Source organism: Chinchilla lanigera, unplaced genomic scaffold (genome assembly GCF_000276665.1).
Source record: "Chinchilla lanigera isolate Chin_1 unplaced genomic scaffold, ChiLan1.0 scaffold00212, whole genome shotgun sequence".
Classification (NCBI taxonomy): domain Eukaryota; kingdom Metazoa; phylum Chordata; class Mammalia; order Rodentia; family Chinchillidae; genus Chinchilla; species Chinchilla lanigera.
Genome location: NW_004955613.1, coordinates 251,556 through 272,999, shown reverse-complemented (window position 1 = coordinate 272,999; position 21,444 = coordinate 251,556). Strand labels below are relative to the sequence as shown.

General features: G+C 46.5%; 1 long non-coding RNA gene across 2 annotated transcripts; it reads right to left on the bottom strand.

Moving 5' to 3' along the window:
* Positions 1-8,325, bottom strand: LOC102025965. Of its 2 annotated transcripts, none has more exons than XR_265171.1 (3): positions 8,156-8,325; positions 7,649-7,796; positions 1-41 (listed from the first exon to the last, which is right to left on the bottom strand). It is a non-coding gene; the product is annotated as an uncharacterized LOC102025965 (long non-coding RNA). The 2 variants fall into 2 exon arrangements; XR_001232578.1 differs by lacking the exon at positions 8,156-8,325 and adding an exon at positions 7,915-8,105.
* Positions 8,326-21,444: the final 13,119 nt, after the last annotated feature.

Genomic DNA, 21,444 nt, shown 5'->3' with positions numbered 1-21,444 from the left:
GGCAGTGACGGGTGAGCTTGGTCCCTTCACTTGGAACTGCCCTGCAGGTGGTTAAGAAAAGGACAGTCATTGCTGAGCATGTGGCAGGCTTGGCGGTGGCTTTGACCAGAGAGGAAAGATATCAGGTCAGTAATACGATGAATTTGGACAATTGATGAGCAGAGCTAAAGTAGGAGATGTGGATTCACCTTTAAGAAGACACAGATAAGAGGACACAGTGCATTAGGGTTAATGTGCAATAGTCGCAGGACCTGAAGCTAAACTGAGATTTTTCCACTTCGCATAGGGTTGTAACTCAAATTCATACGAAGCAGTGTATTTAAATCTTATCACTCTGGGTGTTGAAGAGTATTATTATTTTTCAGATGAAGATATTCAACTAGTGAAAGCTTTAACACTTTACCATATAACACATAAAAGCGGGACATAAAATGAAAATTGTTAAGTGATTTCAAATATTATCTTTCTTTAAAGCATATAGTACTTAGTGTTATATAATCATATAAGCCAACTAATGTGAAAACATTAAAACTAATATTTCTCTCCCATCCAAATACTAAGTAGTCCCAATCCTGATTAACTTCTGAAATCAAACAATACTGGGCATGTGCAGGGTGATATGGGCATAAAAAAATTAGTGCTTTTTTGTAAGCGAAGTGTAGAAGATACTCCCTATTCTCATTTTTAAAATTTAATATATGTAGCCCACACAGAATGCTTGGACCCACGTGCTGGCACCTGGCCATTTCCACAACTGTGGACTCCGCACCTTGGCTCAGCCCCCACCAATGTGGACTTGGCTCTTGTCCCCTCTCCTCGGGTCAAGAGAAGTGCCAGTCAAACCACAGACGTGGTCCTGTTAAGGCAAAAGTATGAAATAGGAGATTCAACATGGTTTACTAGAGGAAGATTCACATCACAGGAGCTGAGGTAAGATCCACTGAGAAAGAATGATCTGGAAGAGCCTACACGGGGGGGGAAGCACATTGGACAGACACAGAGAACATCAACAAGAAACACAGGAGAGAGGACAAGATGGTGGAGCAGTGAGTTCCCGCAGCTCGGCTTCTCCAGGACAAGGGGGCTGAAGTCTGGCGTGGGAGACAGCGGGAAGAACATGAGTCTCTGATCGCAAATGATCTTCCAGTGGTAATGCATGGTGAGTATCTGCCTTAAAAATGCCCCAGGACGCAGCCACACAGGGCAGGTTTGGAATGGAAGATGCTGTGGAAAGGGCTGGGAATGTGAACTTGAATCCCAGGGCATCCCCCTGGGGCATTCACACCATCGAGGTCCCAGGGCTGAGGAGGGAAACAGAGTCAGTGGACACTGTTGGCAGCTGGAGAGTGGACTGGGGTGACTCCCTCTGAAAGGGAGGGACTTGTGATCACAGACAGATCTTACCATCAGGTACCAGACTCCTGAGTTACTCAGGATTGGGGGCTCACATTGCTGGTGTGCTCCCACTGCTAGAGGGAGACCCAAAACAGGGGCTTGAGGAGTGTTATTTCTCAACTAGCTCTGGTGGACGGCACTGAAATGCATTACACTGCTCCTGCTGTGGTTGAATGCACTGCGTAAGAAGAGTCCTGACTCAATGGACAATTGAATGCCAGGGAACGTGTCTGCTGAATCCACCGGCACACCCAGGGAGGGAGACAGCAGCAGTTCCTCAGCCAGGACCTTAGGCTGGATCAAACTATGCCTGCAGGCTGATAGAAGGAAGCTCTAACTCTTGCTTTGCAGTGTCGTTTTTTATGCCAGAGCACTATTCCATTATATAACTCTAGGCAAGGTAGACGTTCCACGCCTCAACGTGAACCAAGACAAACAATATCGACAAGCTTGTAAGAGGTGATAGGGAGCCAGAGGAGGGGGGAGGGGAGGGGACTAGAAAACAGAGCTGCTATGAGCACGTGTGACTGCTCCCAAGACGGGTGCATGCTGCATGAGTTATAAACATGTACTAATACAATAAAATTAAATTTTAAAAAGTAAGTTAATATAAGAAGATGTGTATGACATAGTATAAAATTACAGCAGGGTATCCAACTGTGGTATTACAAAAATTACATAAAAAACTAAAAGCATTTCACTATTTCTGCATTTACCAAGTGAAGTTCTTTCTCTCAATTTTTCTTTCTTAGAGCACTTCCTTTCCTTCTCTGGGATGTAGACCCTTTCAGCCCCGTGAGCTTCTTCTTAGTTTTGTAACCGGACACGTCCTTCTTAAGTACTCGGGACACACCCGACGAGAGCGTCCGCCCCCGTGAGGAGAGGGACGCCGCCCTTCCTGCGCTGCGCAGGTGAACGCTGGGACTTCTCTCCCAGTGGTATCTATCTGTCAGTGTGACATAAAAGTAGGAAAAGTTCTATTTTCCTTTGGGAAAAGAGAATATATCACACTCTGATATCAGTGGCTGCTTCATTTTCAAGATGAATGTAGCAAGGAAGTTATGCAGCAGACAGTGAGTCTTTGCTAACTGAGGAAAGGCGTCTTTCCCACAAGAGCACATCTGCGTGGCTTGGTGGGCTGGGGGACTCTTTCCTGTTGGAGCGATCTCATGACCGGGTGTAGGTGATTTAATCAGCTTTGCTAGTTGATTGCTCACCCTACGCATCACATTCTGCTTTAACACTTAACAAAGCTGTTTACATCTTTCTACACTGAGGAAGGCACTTTTGCAAGTGGGCAGGAGATTCTGTCCTTTAATGATTCCCAAGAAGTAAACAAAAAATCTTCTATCTGTGTTCAGGGGAGCAGAAGTGCAGGCTGTCTGGGCCCATCAGCAGCTGGGACCGCAGGGTAGGCAGTGGGACCCATCTGCTGCCTGCCTTGCTCTCGCTCTGCAGCTGGGTCAGGACTGACTTTCAGTGCTGAGCACACAGCTGGCACTGGGGAATTCCATACCTGGGGAGTGCTAGGAAAGGACTCAAAGTTACCCTCCAGCCACATAAACATCCAGAGATCCTGTGTCAGTTTTGACACACAGGTGTCACTTTACCATTGAAGTTAAACTCAAGTGTTTTACAAACATCAAACGCTTAACCATCATACATACTGATCACAGTGAAAAGGAAACACACACTTACATAAACATACACATACACACACCCCAAATATGAACATATTTAAAAGGCCATGGATAAAATCCCAAGTAGGAATTTTTTTTTTTTTTTTTGGTTTTTCTCCGGTACTGGGAACCGAACTCACGACCTTGTCCTTGCCAGGCAGGCGCTTTGCTGCTGAGCTAAACTCCCCAGCCCCCCAAGTAGGAATTTCACTCTTTTGACTTTAAAGTGCATTTCCAATATCCAGAGTATATTAACATGAGCTATGACTCTTACCGTGACACTAAGTTAGCACACTGTGACCAGGAGTGAGTGAGGAGACACATAGCCGACAGAAGATAAGTATCCCATGCCCAACATGTTCAAGGCCAGAAGAGTTTCAGTTTTCAGAGATTTGTGGGCTTTGGAATATTTGCATTGCCTTTATCAGGTGAAGGATGTTAATAATTAAATTCCAAAGCTGAAATGCTCCTAAATTTCAAATGCACAGAAATCTGAACTTTTTGGATGATCACAGTGGCATTTGTTCAACACATTTCAGATCTCTGAGTATTTTGGATTTCAGATTTTGTAGTTAGATTTGTGTGTCCTACACTAGACACAATGATCCTCGTGAAACAAAACCGACATCAGGGCATCAGGACCCGAAGAGGCAGAGTGAGAGTGACGGATATAAACAATGAATAATTCTGAGGTAGCACAATTTGCTCACCTCTTACCAGCATAAGGGATCCTTTATCCAGTTCATCAACTGCTAACTCCTTAGAAGCACCACTCACTGGAAGGTCTGTGATGGAGGATGAGCGAGAGGAAGAGCTCTGATCCTGCACTCAAAGCTTTGGCAGATTCAGTTCATTGGCAGTCTCTCCCCTGGATGCTGAGGGAGGAGAGATCACCTCTGCTGTGGGCACGGACAGGAGCTGTCCACGTCCTCTCCTCCTCCAGGGCCCTGGGTGCTCACAGAGGAGGGAGACCCAGCCCTTCATCAGCTCTGCAGGAGCAGCTCACAGGCCTTGCTCCATCTCCCCCTGCAGCCTGAATCCGAAGCTAATGAGTGGTGATGGGGTCTGGAGGAAACACCGCAGAGAAAGCGCCACCTTCCCAAGACGCTAGAGATCGCCCTGAAGGCCACAGTAGCCGCTGATGCTGATCAGAGGATTCCCAGAGATCACAGACACAGGAGAGTTTAAGACGGGTTCTCACCTCAGTCTGGAAATGAATCGGTATTTAAGCACTGAAGCCTGTTAGGTACTTCCCTTTGCATTTCCCTCCCATTTGAAGCTCTCCTGCACTGAAATCTCAGACAAAACCCACAGGAAAATATGTGTCAAGGTTGTGAATCCCTTGTGGGAAAATTTGATGGTGAAAAGAGTAATATGATGAGAATCATTGCAGCAATGGACGATTCCCAACCGTGGAGTCTGAACGGTGAGCCATGCAGAGGAGGAAGGGTGAGCACCACGCTCACAGGGAGGGAGACCTCTGGAGATCCATGCCAGGGCTCAGAGGCAGAGTGTGGGAGGCCCTTTCGAGGGCTCTGGGGTATGCACACTTTAGAGCTCTCCTGTGCACAGGTCACGTTATGCAAAATCATAAGTGTGTGTCTCATAACTCAGGAGTAAATTTTCACCTTTACACACTGTAGTCTGCAATTCATGGCGTAGCACTTGACACATTGCTGCAGCGAAGGCTTCAGATTGGATCACCTGTGAGCCTGTATTACAGTTTATATCTAGAAGTCCCCATGAAGCCCCCTTGGATCATAACCAGGGCCCTATGGAGTGTGCCGGGATCACAGGGCCATCACAGCTGACTGGCTGTCAGGAGGCAGGGGGTCTGAGAGACAGTCGCTGTGAGGGTGACACAGGAAGGCTGTGTCTCCAGGCTCCTTTCTGGACTCTCTGCTTCCTGTCCCACAGGCCTTGAGCTTCTCCCCTCCCCGAGTCCCCTGGGTCATGCGGTGCTGCAGAGACCACTGGACTCTGGCCCCGAATGGGAGCAAATGTAACCCTCTCCTCCCTTAAGTGGAGTGAGGGATTTTGTCCCAGCAATGTGGAAGTGACTAAGGGAGTGCCTTTGGGGGCCGGGGATATAGCCCAGCAGCACAAGCACCTGCCTGGCAAGTACAAGGTCCTGAGTTTGATTCTGGGTACCAAAAACAAAACAATATAAGACAGTGCCTTTTTGACTTACAGGGAAACATAACTCAGCAAAAACATATCAGTAAACCAAGATAAAGATACAGGGGATACACAGGAAAGTATGAAAGGAAAACTCCAGACTGGTGTGTAGGATAAGAAGTTAGCGGAAGCAGAATTCTATGAATAAAATACAAATTTTGAATACATGAAACATGTATCACAGAAACATAGGATACCGCTGAGAAACAAAACTTACTGCCAACATGCAAGTGAGAAAACAAAAGCCAATGTCATCTTCAAGGAAAATGAAAGGTTCTCCAGACAGAGAGCCTGGGTGAGCCCCCTGTGTCAGTATGGATGGCGCTCTGTGGTTAAGGAAAGGCCGAGTGTGACTGAGACCTAAACCTGCGCTCAGCACGAGTAACGTGTGAGGAGGAAGAGAGAAGAGAGCGGGAAGGATGAGAGGTCGGCTCTCGTCTGGGAAGTCCCTGCCAGAGAGGGAAAAATAACACGAGAACAGTTCACATATTTAGCAATATGGAAGTACCGGAAGCAACACCCACAGCAGACAGCAGGGAATTTTAGGAATTTTAGAAAATTATAGTTAGACAACAGTAATTACAATTTTAAAAGAAATCTTTTAGTACTATTTGCTTTTTAAAATATTGATGAAAAGAGAATTCAATTTGGCAGAGAAAGCCCTCCTCACAGTTATGATTCTGTTGGCCTTTAGGACACAGGGAAGCAGGAAGATGAACTTGATTCCACCTCCCTTGGAGGAATAAGACGAGTAAAACCCCTGGAGCAGCTGGTCTCCCCGGGACAAACCTGCAGGGCGTATGGGTGAACCTGTGCTGTAGACTCAGTGATTAAGTGGAATTATTTTCTGGAGAACTTATATTAAAATGAGAACAAATATCCTAGGTCAATTAAAATTCATTATACATCATTTAAAATTTGAAAACACTGCAAAAGTAGTTCACCAGACTTAGCTTTTTAACAGTGTGTTGTAGGAAAAAATGTTCATTTCCATAGATTTTTCTAATATTCAGAGTGTATATGTTACACTGTTATTTCATTTTATCATTTTTTCCTGAATATTTTCTAAGGAAAAACTTCTAAGGGAAATTACTAGGGAAATGTGCTTCCATAAATTTAAGGGTATTTTTGTTTTTCTTTTCAAAGTTGGAATGTTGTCCAATGGACAATACTGGCTCTCAGCAGAATTTTCATTATTAATTACTAATAAATTTGACTATTTTTATTTACTTACTGACAGTATTAACTTTCTACTATGGAATACAAAGTCCTTAAAGGAGCCTAACTCAACTTTTAAAAAAATATGTGAGTAGATTTGGTAAGGTTTTTCTCTTGTTTTTCAAACTCTTTTTTCCAGTGTGAATTGTTTCCTAGTGGGTTAGAAAGTGATGTTTTCTGGGAAGACAGCAGAGTTAACTTCATGATAAAAGTGATCTCATATGTCTTGTCAAAGTATGATTGTGCATTTTATTGCTCAGTAGTATATATTTCACGGAAATAATTTATAGACTATCTGCTCAGATGCCCTGACATTTTACTTTCCACTGGGGTTTTTCATTTCAGTTGTGCATTGCATTTTTCAGTCAATCCCTGTCTGCTGGGCAGGTATCCTAAATCAGATGAGTTTTCATGTCAGAAATGGTATTTAATCTCATCAATTTACTCTCCTTTTAAACCTGAAGCAGTTATTAAAAGAACACAAAGGTGGATCCCAGTCCTGTCAGACATGACAACTACAGAACTGTGTGCACTTGTGACTCCTTTTCACAGCCTAATATGAAATAAAAAAGAGAACCAAGTATGACATAACATCTTTGAAATCAAAATGGAAAACAAATCAAAGACCCTGTCAGAGGTTCCAGAGTGATGTGGGCGGAGCCTGGCCCTGGGCGCAGGTCCCACTCCGGTGCCCAGCAGGGGGCAGCATGTGACCTTAGGGAGATTCATGCAGTGTCCAGAGTCCCCTTTAGACAAGGTTTTCAGAGAAGACTCCAAAGGAAAATATAGAAATAGGGCTTTGCAATTGGGCAGGGAAGACGAAAAAGAAGTGAATTAAGATGTGCTGTGTACATGAATGGACCGTTCAGGAGGATTGCAATTATAATGTACTGTAACCCTGTAATAATAAAATATAAATCTAAAAATACAAAAAGAAAAGATCAGGTGAAAAACTGAAAAGAATTACTCAGAAAAGATCCCTTGAACATCGTAACGTGTACTGTGTTAATAAAGTGAGAGGAGCTGCAGCATTCCGTCCTGAAAAGTGAGGAGACAGGGAGGGAAGGAGGGCGGAGAGGGCGCCCAGCGGAGGCCCAGACCTCGGGGGCAGCGCAGGCTGAGGCCTCCGTGCACGGGGAGCGCAGCGGGGTCCAGCCCGCCGGCTCCTCCTCACTCACCTGCGCCTGGCCAGGGCAGCAGGAGCCAGAGCAGGAGGGGCCTGAAGCTCGGGGCCCAGCGCTGCATCCCGGCGGCTCAGGGTGAGGTCGGGCCCTGTCCTCGCTCTGTCACAGCCGTGGTCCAGGTGGGTCCCCTGAGGTCACTCTCCTGCGGGAAAAGGGGAAACTGAGTCCTGGGCAGAACACCTAGGTCAGAGGATTGGAGCAGGGGTCAGTGTTCTTTTAATTGATCACTTATAAACTCAAAATAAAAAATTAAACAATACCAATCTTAAAAACCCAAAGGGCTCGCAGCAATTCTATGCATGAATGCTGCCAGAAAACTGCTTTCTTCCCTCATGGCCTCAGGAACCCAGAGAAAATGCTGGCAGTCTGGACTCCTCTGCCCTCCCCTGATCTCCACACACTCAGGGTTCTCTGCATCAAGTGCTGTGGTCCCGGATCTCTCTGACGAGGAGTCACCACACAGGGACGCGTGGGCGGAAGCGCAGCAGAAGAGTTACTCACATTCCGGAGGGGCAGCTGCCCGCAGGGCCCCCAGGGAGCCGCCCAGGGCAGGAGACGGCCGCTGAGCTCAGCAGCAGCCTGTGCCCGTGCGGAGGCGGTCGGCTCCGTCTCACCCTGCGGACGGGCTCCTCTGAGCGAGGTCCAGCGGTGTGGTATGAGAGCCTGGCACAGAGCAGGTCTGAGGATCCTGATAAGGAAAGTGCTTGGGCGTGGAAGGAATCAGCTCTTGAAGAGCTGCAAGGGATCGGCCTCTTTCAAAATAAAGAAGATATAACACTTTTTCTTTAAAAGAAGCTATAATATCATTAGCAACTTGATGTCTTAATATTGGCTTTGAGCCCATTTTTTATTATACGTGGGTCATTTACATGGTAGAAAAAATTTTACAGAATAAGAATGAAGTTACTTGAAGTGATGAAAATAATATTATTTTATGGGCATGAAAAAGAGGAAAACAAATCCTAAAACAATTAGTCTGTAGATTTGCTGATGTGATATTCTAAATTTTTATGGCATTAAACAAAAAACAGATCTAAAATTTTAGCCGATCATAATTATTTTCACAGGGTGTGGGATACTTTCTTTATGACAATAATACCTTCGTGTATTGCTAGGATTAAATGTGTAGGTTTGAATCACGCCTTTGGCTGATGTGAGCTCCAGGAGTAGATGGGTGGATGGTTCTCTCCGGAGACTGAGGGAAAAACCAGTATGATGGTGTAAGAATATAATACTCTCCATTGACTTTTAGAATAGGCAGATGTTAATGACCTTCCTGGATTGTACCATGGCCACGTGGTTATAGACGAGTACATTTTAGGAGACCGTGTGCAGTACAGTAGGATAACGCCTGAGCAGACAGAGAGCTCAAGAAATACAAGATTCCCCAGTAACAAAGAAAAGAAAAAAAGTCAAATTTACTAATAATTTGAAAATCAGCCCACGGTGTCGTCTGGGATAAGGTTTGAGTGTTTCAGGTAAAGCCACATCCACAGTCCCTGCCCCAGGCCGTTGTCCTCAAGGACGGGTACCATCTTAGTAACTCAGTACTGAACGGGATTGCTGTGAGCCATGACTGTAGCTCTGTGTGTAACCAAGCTGAGACACGTGTAAAACTGGGAACAGTGTCTGATGTGGAGGCTCTACTCCTCTGTATTACTGAAATCAAGAAATGCTGTGAGGTGAAAACAGAGTCTGTAGCTGAGGTTGAGCTCAGGTGCTCTCCTGCGTCCAGGCTGTGTTTCGTGAGCCTTTCTGGGGGGCCTGACTCCTGTGGGGCTGAGGCTGCTGACAGCCAAGTGGTGAGTTCTTTAGACCCTAGAAGGGACACTAGAGACACTCAGCAGTACGGGGCCTCAGGATTCACCACGTTTGGTGGAAACAGTGACTCACTGACAGTGTGGGTCTCCCCACTGCAGACAAATCAAAGTCCCCAACCCAGCAGTAACCAGAACAACGGTCCCAGGACGTGAGGTGCTGCGCCTGTCAGTCTTCTGCTGTCTGATCAGAAGCTGCTCCGGCGTTATTATCATCAGAGGAGATTGGCGAATTTACTCACGCGGAGTATGATGCTGTTTTCAGTATGGCCTTTGAAGGTGATTTTAAATCTATTAAGCAGTTACTTCTCTCCTATCTATATGACCCACAGTGTCTGTGGAAATGGTTCCAGAAAAACAATCTCATCCCACGGAAGGAATGAGGGTGTGACATCAGTTAAGTCATCCACAACTTCTAACCTGAATATCGACGAAGGCTGTTGGATGATTGAAGGACAGATCTGACGGGCAGGGTCCTGGGCTACTGCACAGTCTGTTTCTGGGTCCAGAAGTGCATGAGTGCATGATTTACCACACGACGGGTGGAACGAGGGTCAAAATACAAAGTCACGTGGAAGTGTAGTGAAGTTCCTCGTGTGTAAAGAACACATGTTTACACATGACGTGTGGGAACACGTGAAGGGAAGGACTGTTAAAGTTGGCATAACAGTGGTCAGAGGTAAGTACTGGGCCTTGGTTTAGTAATGCTTAACACTGTGCAGTGATAGAGGTTGGCTTAGGAGCACATTTGTAATTCTCATGTTAAGTATGTTTTCAGAGTCTGACTAATTTAAGGAACTGTATGTGGCTAACAAGGGAAATAAAGTTCCCTCTGAGAGCTGTTCTGAGCTCCACACTGTGTGTTTTGAGGGAGGGAACGCGCCACTGTCGCTGGGGTCTGTGACAGAAAGGGGGTGGGGGTCCTGACAGAGACCGCACTGCTTCCCAGTCCGGCAAAGGTGGGGATTTGTTTACGTCCTGTGTATCTGCTTGCAAGATCTTCCGAGTTTACTGTCATGACATTGGTAACCTTGTGGCGGTGCCTTAAAACACATGTGGGAGTGGGCCATTTGTCCAGAAATAGCACATCTGCCTGAAGTGTGGACAGCTGGGCTGGTCTGTGAGTCTCGTGTTGATGTGTAACGTCCTGGTTCAGGGATGAAGATCAGCAAGATTACACCAAGCTTCATCCTTTCTGGTGGTTGACAGCCACGCTAACTACTCCATGAACTTTGGTCATCACTCATTTAATGTTGAGAGTGCCCCCAGACATTCACTGGGCCCAGGGGACGCAGGATCTGTTCCGGCGCATAGTCATGCCAGGCACCTAGAAGAGGGCGGGTCAGCCATAGCTGCAGCAAGAACACCTCAGGGAATGATGCTTGGCTCTGCCATGTACTGACACTGCCTCCATGGTCACGCTGAGCAGGGGACATCCACTTGTTTAATCAAAGCCTGATGGACAGGGGAGCGCTTAGGGTCACAGGTTCAGAGGCGGCCTCTGTTGCCAGGAGACCTAAGTGTCTGCTCAGCAGTTTCTGCTTTCATGACATAAAGCATGGAACAGAAATGTCTCTGCATCAGAATCCCATGCAATCACCTCAATTGTACTGTCACCTGCACTGATTTGTGCGCCCCCTAGCGGTGAGCGGCGCATTTCCACGGGTCAGTATCCTGCCCCAGGGACCTCGGCCTACCCTGGCTTCTCCAATAATCTCAAATTCCCAACTCACATTCTCAACAATTTGTAAAGTGTGTCCTTTTCAACATATTTTTGTCATTTTGATGATGTTTCTCTTGACAGATGATATGAAGTAATGTCTTATTTTTATTAATTGTACATTCCTTTTTAAAAACTGAGTTCCATTTCTGCAGTGCAGTCATTACATGAATTGGTTGCTAAATGAGGAATTCCATATAGTGCGTGCATTACAGCATTCAGAACAAAGAAATGGTCTAAAGAAACCGCAACTTGATGACTTTGCTTCCATTTGCCTCTTACATGTATGTAGTACTGTAATGTGTGACGGAATGTAAAACTGCAGTACTGTTCTGTGTCATACAACCAGGAAAAATTACAGTACTGTGTAATCCAGGTGTGCTGTACAAAAAGATATTGAGGATCTATAAACAGGATGTAGAGAAGTGTACAGAAGAGACATTCGGGCTGACATTTTACTCATACAGTCCTGCAAGGTCCCCATCGTTGTCATCATCGGCTCTGTGATCCGGAGATGCAGAAGGGCCGGTAAGGGAGAGGAAGAAATAGAAACGGAAGAACAGCAGAGGCCGTCCTGGGCGAAGCTTTGGAGAAGAACCCAGTAGTGAGATCTGTTTTGTCATTTTATTTTTTGCTTCACAAACTTCACAAGGGCATCATAAAAGTACACTCATTTGCCATTCCACTTTGGTGAACCATTCAACATTTGGATCCAGACCCTCCAATCTTTTCTCCTCATCAATTTTTGGTGCTATTTTGAGGAAACTAAGATATAATTATACAAGGTAACAATTTTATACCTGGTACTTCTGGAAATAACGGATATGATGGGCAGGACGTTGTACTGTTTAGGTGATTCCTCACCTTATTTAATATGATTAATCTTGTTTTTGGAGCACACATAAAAGCATAACTGGAGAATAGCTTCTTAAATTTTAATTCAGCATAAGTCTAAAAGGTATGGAGTAATGTTCCACAATCCCACTTATATGTATTTACCCATTGTGTTTAATGCCAAACAATCTTCAGAGATTTTTCAAAAGCAATGATGAAATTTGGAATCTATTTATGAATTGTGAAAAATATGTTGGGAACATATAACCACTGAATATCTTATAAGATCGACACATAAACATATTTTATTATTTATTACTACAATGACACTATTGGTTGAAGGAAAAGTATCTCCCTCGGAGATGATTAAGACTATAGAAAGATCCAGCCACTTGGGGAAGGGAGCAGCTGAGGAGGGATCACAAAGCGTGGTAGATATGCTCACATCTTGACAGAGCTGGTAGTTTTATGGGAATAAAAACTCATCAAATTGTATACTTCAAACATGTTTATAAAGTAGTTTATTTTGATTGAACTTCAGTAGAGTTGTTTTCAAGAAGGAATAAAGAAAAAATGTGCCATGTCTTTAGTTACAGTGTTGTGGTTTCCTTGATGCCTGACTCATCTGAAAACATTTATCTGTCATGGCATTTTTGACTTTGGGAAAGAGCCAGCGGTACATGGTGCTGGCTGTGGTGAGGAAGGTGGATGAGGACACACAGCAGTGTTTCACAAGGCTGCCATTCTGCTGGATGACACTCAGCAGCAGCGCTCACTGTATGTTCGGTTATACTTTGTGAAGACCCTCATGAAAAAGCACTTCCAGAATTGCTTCAGAAAGGGTCAAGAATGATGAGAGAATTGTGTTTGAAGTGAGGGGAGTATTTGAAACAAGATTAAAGGCAATGTGTCTTTTACTATAATAAATTTTAAAAATATATATAAACTATTCGTGATCTATTGATCAACCTTGAAAAACTATAGAAAGATTTTTAATATTTAATTTACTTTTCTATCACCCATTTTTGCTATTCAAGATACATAAACAGAAGCATTTCTCTAGCTGACGAAAGGACTATTAGGTTGCTAAAATACTTTAAATGCTGCAGTCTTGACTTTGTCAATGTAAATATTACAGAATAATTGAAGATATTTATGTGAAAATTAGGTGTATTGTGGAAAATGGGTCTTTCTACCGTGTGAGGTTAAATGGAAGTCAGTCTCAAAGTGACAGCTTATTATAGGTGAATGGTAAAAAAAAATGTGAATGTAACTAAATGAGATAAAACTGTTTGGACAATAAACCCTCAGTTACTACAATCCTACCAGACACTGTAATACAACACTTTGACACTTTAGCTGAAAGCACAATCTAAACAGGTCAATGAATTGTCAGTCAGATTTTACATATTTCAGTAAGGTCTGTAATAATATGAAGTTATTAAGAAAAGAAAAAATTTCATTAAATTAAGGAACAGTATGGGGAATATTTTGGGAACCATACAAAATTGACAACATGTTAACACACAATACCGTTTATAACAGCATCATGAAATGTTAAATACGGAGGAATGAACCTGACCTAGGCCGTGAAAGATCTCCAAAACAAAAACTGCGGTTCTTTGAAAAAGGAGATCAAATAGCACAGAAAGTGGAAAGATATTTTCTGTCCCTGTGCAGACAGAAGCAATATAGCTAAAATGGCCCTTCCTGCCCTCACCTGCTCTCGCAGCCTCTGCCCTTGTCCCAGAGCAGAAGGGGGTTCTGTCTGCAGGGCCCCGAGGCTCCCAGCCCAACCCTCACATCCAGGCCAAAGCACCAGCAGCTCCACGGCGCATGCAGACCCTGCGCTCCTCAGCGCGCACCGGGATCCCTGCCCAGGATGACCCCTCCCCAGGGTTCAAATCCGGACCCAGGGCCCCGGCCCACTGCCAGACCCCTCCAGGGACCGGCGCAGTCTCGGAAGTGATGCAGAACCTTGAACACCAGTGCTCAGCTGGGCAGGGTGCAGGGTGCAGAGGATGGAGGGGACCCCGGGCGGTGACCCTCAGGCCTTCTCCGCTGCTCTGTACAGGACCTTCAGCGGGGAGGACCACAGGCTGGGGAACGCGCTCCTTTGTATGCTTACACTGAGGAAGATTGCCAGCCCTGAGAAAAGGGTACAAGGTATGCCTCCGGATGACAGGCCAAGCGGGGAAACCGAGGCAGGCCCTTGTGCAACGGTCCTTCCTGTCAGGTGCGGAACCGGACTCCGCCTGGCCGGATGCCGCAGCTCTACCAGCGGGACAGCTGGGCGCACTGCTTCCGGCTTCTAGGGCTTCCGGGCCTCCTGGGTTTCCGGGCCTCCTGGCTGGCCTTGGAAGAAATGGGCTCCAGTTTCTTTGGCTACTTTGGGGAAAAGTGATTCTTACTTTCTGCGACCTGCGTTGGGGTAGAAGGCTGAGCAGGAGATCCCCAGAGGCCATTTCTGAGCCCTTCCGACATCCTAAAGCAGCACGCAGAGTCACACTTTGGGGTGCTGCCCACTGAGCCTCACCAGGGGTCACCAGCACGAAACACTGATTTAGAATTCTGCTTCCACAGCGAATCAGAAATCAGGAATTCTGACAAGTCCTCTGGATGCTTCCGGTGCAGCCTAGGGTTTGAGAATCACTGGTGTGAAGATTGATCCCGTCCAGCCAGAGCAAGGTTGCTGTGCTTATCCTTCTCAGTGGACCTTATGAGGGTCTTTTTCTGTCTGGTTTTATACTTTTCGGGTTTGCTGTCTTTCTAAAATTTTATTTTAAAATCTAGGGTATCGTAGCATGCATGGTATTTGAGGAATTGCTAATAGGCTAATTACACAAGGTCCTAAGTGCAGTGTTTAATCAGCTTGTATCCCTCGGCTGCTCTTTTAATAACTGCTTTCCATTCCTTGACCTTGAGCTCAGAATCACATCTAATGAATCGATAACTCATTCTAAAAGAATACACACACATACGTATTTCCGTCTTACAAAGGAAGACTCCCTTACTTCTGCAGTTTCCTCAGCAATAACAACTCTAAATATTATGCTTTAACAAACTGCTTCTAGCCAGATTAGGCCAGTAAAGGAGGAAGACCTTCACTCTGTGGATCCTCAGGGGACCTCACCAAATCCTCACACCCAGTTCAATCATCGAGGCTTAAGACACGTTGAATAGAAGAAGTATTTTTCGTTTCATCTCATCGGGAACACTGGTTCCCAAATGTTAATAAGTGCAAGCACGGAACTGTCTTAGTCCTAACACTTACAAATCCCCAGTCGTTGTCTTACTTGTGAAATGGTAAACGAACACATGGATGTATATCTGCTTTTTCCGTACAAGGTGGTAGATGCATATGTTCTTCGGGTTCTTTTGAGCCTTCCCATTCCAGCTCTAGCACCTGGGACATAAAGAAAGACAAAGCACGAATGTTCCTACCAAGACAGGCCTGCAGAGGACAGAACTGCACCCACTGCCCTGCTGCTGACTTGCTGGTGGTTATTTATAGAAACTGAGTGCCCTGAGGCAGCTCTCAACCGTCTCCTCCTGTCAAGGAAATGTGCCTGGGTGCTTCTATCCCAGGAAGGGAGCCGCTGCAGGACAGCTCCTATCACGCGGAGACCCTGGCATTCCTTTGACTGTGGCTATGTTTGCTGTCCCTCAAAGCAGAGCAGGACTGGGCCCCACATGCTCTGCCCGGCCTGGCTGTGAGCGACTTTTCTGTTGGGTTTGCAGCACATCCAGGAAACCGCACAGCTCATTTGCTCTGTGCTGTGGGCAGCAAGCACCATGCAGACTTCCTGCCTGGCCTGGAGAGACTATCTCGGGGAGCCTCGCCTCCTGCATTTCCTTCCTGCCCCTCCTCAGGGCTCTCCACCATGGCCCTGAGCTGGAGCCCTGCTCCTCCCTGCAGCTGAGTTCGCTCCTCAGTCCCCGCAGGTTCGACCCACAGCTCGGGTGACTCCAGGGCCTGTGAAAGCCGTGTCGCTGATTTTCCTTCAGTAATCTGCATGTGTCACTGTAACTTAAAGCCCTTTCTGAGAAGCGGGGAAAGGGAGTGTGTCGGTTACCCTTCTCTCACTGCTAAGACAAAATACCAGACAGAATTTAAGGGAGGAAAGGTTTATGTAGCTCACAGTCTGCGGAGGTTTCAGTCCATACTCAGCTGGCTCCAAGGCAGAGTGGCATGGTGAGGGGCAACAGTCAAGGAAACAGAAGGCAGCAAAAGCAGCAAGAGCACAAGGGGTGCAGCAAGCCTCTTCTCCTCCCTCACACTCTGTGCGAGCTGCCCCTCCAGGACAGGTATAGCACTCACACCACCCCCCTGGCCTCCTCTTGCCCAGGCTCAGCGTGTTCACAGAGTGAGGACCCTGGCCCGCTGCTGAGTCGCTCTGTTCACCTTCTGAACTTCTCAAGTGGACACAGTATATCAACCATTGCAGGAAAGAAGGCACACTTCCCGTTCCAGCACAGACAGCTGAGAGCCTCTGAGGCCGGTGCCTCCACTCCTGGCTCTGGAATCCCTGGCCCCTTACGTTCCTGCCATTCATCACAGTTTTCCGTGCACTGCACACTGCCCGGGATAGTCCACCAGTTTCCTAGTTCAGTACCATTCACTTCCTTCAGGCCTGGCTTGTTCTTTCTTGGGAGCAGCCTGTCACCTGCTGGCCGGAATACGTCATGACCTCTCATTTTACTTCTGTCCACTATGATGCTCCCTCTTTTTCAAGGGCGGAGTCTTGTGTGAGTGAGTTGTTCCAAGTCTTCTGAGTGTATTTGCTTTCCTTTCAGAGGAAACAGGCACTTCTATCACGAGATCCCGTTACTATTTAACAAACCTTTACTATTTAACAAACCTTTAGAAATAGGCACTTCTATCACGAGATCCCTTTACTATTTAACAAACCTTTACTATTTAACAAACCTTTAGAAATAGGCACTTCTATCATGAGATCCCTTTACTATTTAACAAACCTTTTAAAAGGTTATGTCCTATAAACTCTGCTTCCAATTTTAAATTTCAGGTAAAGTTCTCTTCTAAGAGGTATTACTGATTTCTTCCTGCCGGCCCCTCGTCATCTTAGATGGGCATATTTTCTCCACAGTTATAGGGGAAGAGAAAGGCTTGGTCAATCACTCTCCTCATCTTGATGATTTTGTTAAACAACAAAACAAAACTGGAGACACTCACTTGCACACAGAGGGAGGCCGGAGGTAGGCGGAGCCCTGCAGCCTCAACCCTGCGAGATCCCGCTCTACTCGGAAAGCAGCTTTGGTGAGAGGGACTGAGAGCCAGGGGCAGGGTAGAAATCAGGTGTAAGGAGGCATCCCATGCAGGGGGGTCTGGCCGCACTGACCTCCATCTGGCAGGACTTGCTGAGGATGGGGCAGAGCTCAGATCTCACCTCTGGCAGGGGAAGGCTGAGGACTCCACTGCCTGCACGGAGGCGGTGAGCCCTCCCTGCACACATGTAGAAGTGCTTCGCTGAGGCTGGGGTTTTATAAGGAGGAGCAGAGATAGCGCTACAAGAGACCTGAGAAGCCTAACTACCATTTGGCTGGACAAATAATATCTGCGACCTTCAACTGAGTTACCACCACACAGAGCGGGACGGGTTGTAGCTGTGGCCACTTCTGGGTCACAGCTATAATCTGCCCCTGAGGACCTAGAGGCTTGTTACAGGAGGAAGCAGCTCAGGGGGGAAAACTAATTCATTCCTTTAAGACTCCAGCTGGGAGAGGAGTTGTAAGAGGCACTGCCACCTACTTGTGATGCTGGAAACCCGCTAATGTCAGGGACTAACCCGCGCTCCAGAGAGTGCAGATGCTGAGGTCAAGACTGTTTCAGCCTGCATCTTGAAACTCCGGGCGGTGGAGACAGCCCAGTCTGTTCCACTTCCTTCAGCGTGGGTGCAGCCTTCTGACCGCACCGGTCCCTCCCAGGGGCCAGGCAGCACAGGTTTTAAGTGGGAAAATAAATTTCTACTCACAGTATTTGGCCTTTTTTGTAGGACTGCCTGAAATTAGACTGCTTGTCTCCTAGTGTCCATAAGCCACCAATACTTAATGATTTATCCATGTTTATATTTATTATCTCAACAAAGTGTGCATTTATTTTTCTCAAATATACATTTAGAGTCCACCAAAAATGTATACACACTTAAGGAAAATAAAAACCTGTATAAATATTTTAATTGTAAATTTATTGAGACATCTTGAGATTAATACAAGTTACCTTGGCTTCTACAATTACAAGAGGTGCCCAGTGGTGGCCATGAGCTTCCAGACATTCATTAGAGCGGTGAGCTGCTGCTTGGGTCACCCTGATCCCTGGGATTGCTGCACATGCGTTTTCATGCTGTCTTTAATGGCCGGAAGTGTAGGGGTTTCTATGATTTACATCCTCTAGGGTCCCTCATATGAGGTTAACAGCATCTGTTGAAAAGTGTCACACTATTTTTCTTTTCCTGAAATGTGTGTGTATTTTGGGGCAGATTCGCGATTGACCAGGAAAAGCAGAGGTCGCAGTGTGGGGTGGAGTAAGGAACCCCAGTGGTAAGAGTTAAGGGCGCTGTGATCTGTGTTTATACACAGAACTTGGTGGCTCCCCTGGATATCTCTTACTTCCCGGGCCCAGTGACCTCTGTCTGTGATATACCATCAGCATAATACAAGGGAGCAAGGACTGAGGTCCCCAGGAATCGAGATGTGGGTCCTGTCGCGTCACTGCAGAGGTTCCGACAGGGCTCACAGGTACGTGCGATGCCTGGGTATCAGGAGGGGAGAGGTTTTAGCAGTTCCTTTGGCTTCATCACCAGCCACACAGGGGAAAGACAGAGCTTTGTGTAGATTATCACTTGTTTGTTTAGTTTCTTTTCCTGTACATGACGTGCATAAAGAGGGCTGCTATGGTGCACTTGGGCAGGCTGCCCTGGGGGTCTCCTGCGGCCTCCACATTGGCACCTGCTCACTATGGGAAACAAAGTGCCCCCTGTGTGCTCTGGCTTCCACTTGGCATGTCTAATGTGAGGGAGATAGGAGTCTCCACTAAGTGTTTACGCTTTTGTCTCCCACTCTGTAAGGTCACTTGAGGAGGACATACTTTTGACCAAAAGCCATTGGTCTTAGCAAGGCAGCTGCCATAATTGCCTGTTATGGCTTGTATCTAGATGGCCTTCAAAAGCCTCATGCAGCCATGGGGTGTTTCTCAGAGGTGTCTGGATGTAGAATGTGTGGTGCTGGGATCAAGGGTGTGGGATGACTAAATCAGTCCACTGATTGGTTTGGCTTAGTTCTGGCTGGGATTAAGGGTGTGAGTGCTACACCTGCCCTAGGGCGGGTAGTCTGCAGACACTATAGGGACAGAAAGAAGCTTGTGCCCCTATTCTTGTTGCTTCTCCTCCCTTGTGGGCACCATGAACTGTTCTCTGTGATGCCCCTCTGCCAAGCCACCTACCTTGGAGTCAGCCAGCTATGGATAAATCTCTACAAACTGTGAGCTAAATAAACCTTTCCTCCCAGGCCTTCTTCTGAAATCTGGGTGGAATCCTGGCTGAGCCCACAGCTCTTGCATTCTGCATGCCTATAAAACCTCCATTCACTCCCACGGTTGGCCGCTTCTCTGGTTATTCACATCAGCTCCCTTAAACTTGAAGTGCTGCATTCCCCCCTTAGATGGGCCGTGGTTTGTTTCCCCTTGACCCCTTCTCTGGGCTGGTGCCTTCTGACATGTGCTGTAGAGAGCAGAAACTAGAGAGGGTGGCAACACGGCCCATGTGAAGAGGCTGCACTGAGGGGCCTGGGAATGGATGGGAGAGCAGAGGACTCAGGAGCTTCCTTCCCATGGTGCATTTCTCTGCTCTACTAATGCTGCCTAGGCTTTTGCCCAAATGTGCCTGCCCTAGGGGTTCCTGTAAAGACAGAGTGGGTGATGACCTTCTTACACAGCAGGAGTGAGGGCCTCACTTGTGGGCTTTCAGAAAGACAGAGCTTCAGGAGCTGGGGATTTAGCTCAGCGGCAAAAGCGCCTGCCCGGCAAGCGCAAGGTTGTGAGTTCGGTTCCCGGTACCGGAGAAAAACCAAAAAAAAAAAAAAAAAAAGACAGAGCTTCAGGCCAGCTCATGACCCACTGGGTCAGAGTCTGCATTTGCAGAAGAGCTTAGGTGATTGTGGGCACATGGAGTGGGGGAATCCCCAAATGGAGCCAGAAGCCCTCTTTAGCTCAAGGGATGTGTGACAGGGCTTGTGAAATGCTCCAGGGATTTTACTCTCTAAAAGTCCCTTGGCAATGGTAGCTGTAAGAATTAGAGGCAGCATACCTCGAGGTAAATCTCTGATTCGGGTCTCCATAAGCAAATGATTTAACCTCCCTATGTCCAGTGCCAGCTTAGTAAAGTAAGAATGATGATTACATTGACCTCAGGCAAATATGAGAAGGTTAGATTAAATGAATGAAGTGCCCTGCCAGGCACTTAACACACACTAGGTTTTTACACACGCGCGCGCACACACACACACACACACACTATATATATATATGTATATATATATATATATATACCTGAACATGCATGAAGTTTTTAGGTGTAGATGGTCCACAGGTCAGCCTCATAGCTTGACTTTGTGGTTTATCCAGAATCTTACATTAGACTTTGAAAAAAGTCTATGGAGTTTGTTGAAAGGTCTTGGGTGGGAATTCGGGAAAAAGAAAAGCAGCAAGCTGTGCTGGATGCAATGTTTGAGAACAGCCAATAACAGATACTCGGTCCATGGCAAGAGTCCTGCAGATTGGGGGTCATTTTGACGTAGACACCTAGAGTGCTGTTGGCGAATTAAAAAGAAACAACAGCAACGCTCAGGTTAAAAGTTGTCTCTTGCCACTTTAGTACAAGTTGGTGGAAAATTCTCCTTGTAACTGTTTCTCTTGCTGTGTTTTGTGGACCAGTTTTACAGATGAATCATTTCAAAGAGATTCTGGATGATACACACCACACAGTTCACTCATCAATATATAATCTTGGATTGGCAAGGTCCTGAATTCAAATTCCAGTGTCACAAAACCAAAACAATCACCTTATGATGTTGGTACATATTAGCCAGGGAGGTCTGGAGAAGGCAAATGAGTTGACAGCTGCAGGTTAGGGCCAGCCGTCCTCCAACAGTCCCCAGTGTATCCCTGGAGCTGGGAGGTGAGGCAAGAGGGGCTGCCTGGCTGTGCCATGTGTCCTTATTCCTTTCCTACCTCCCCGGTGCCCAGCAGCAACCTTCGCAGAGCCCCCTTCACCTCTTTGTTCCTGAGGGTGTAGATGAGGGGGTTCAGGAGCGGGGTGACGATGTTGTAGAAGAGGGTGAGGAACTTGCCCCGGTCCTGGGAGGCGCTGTTTCCCGGCTGCATGTACATGTAGATGATGTTT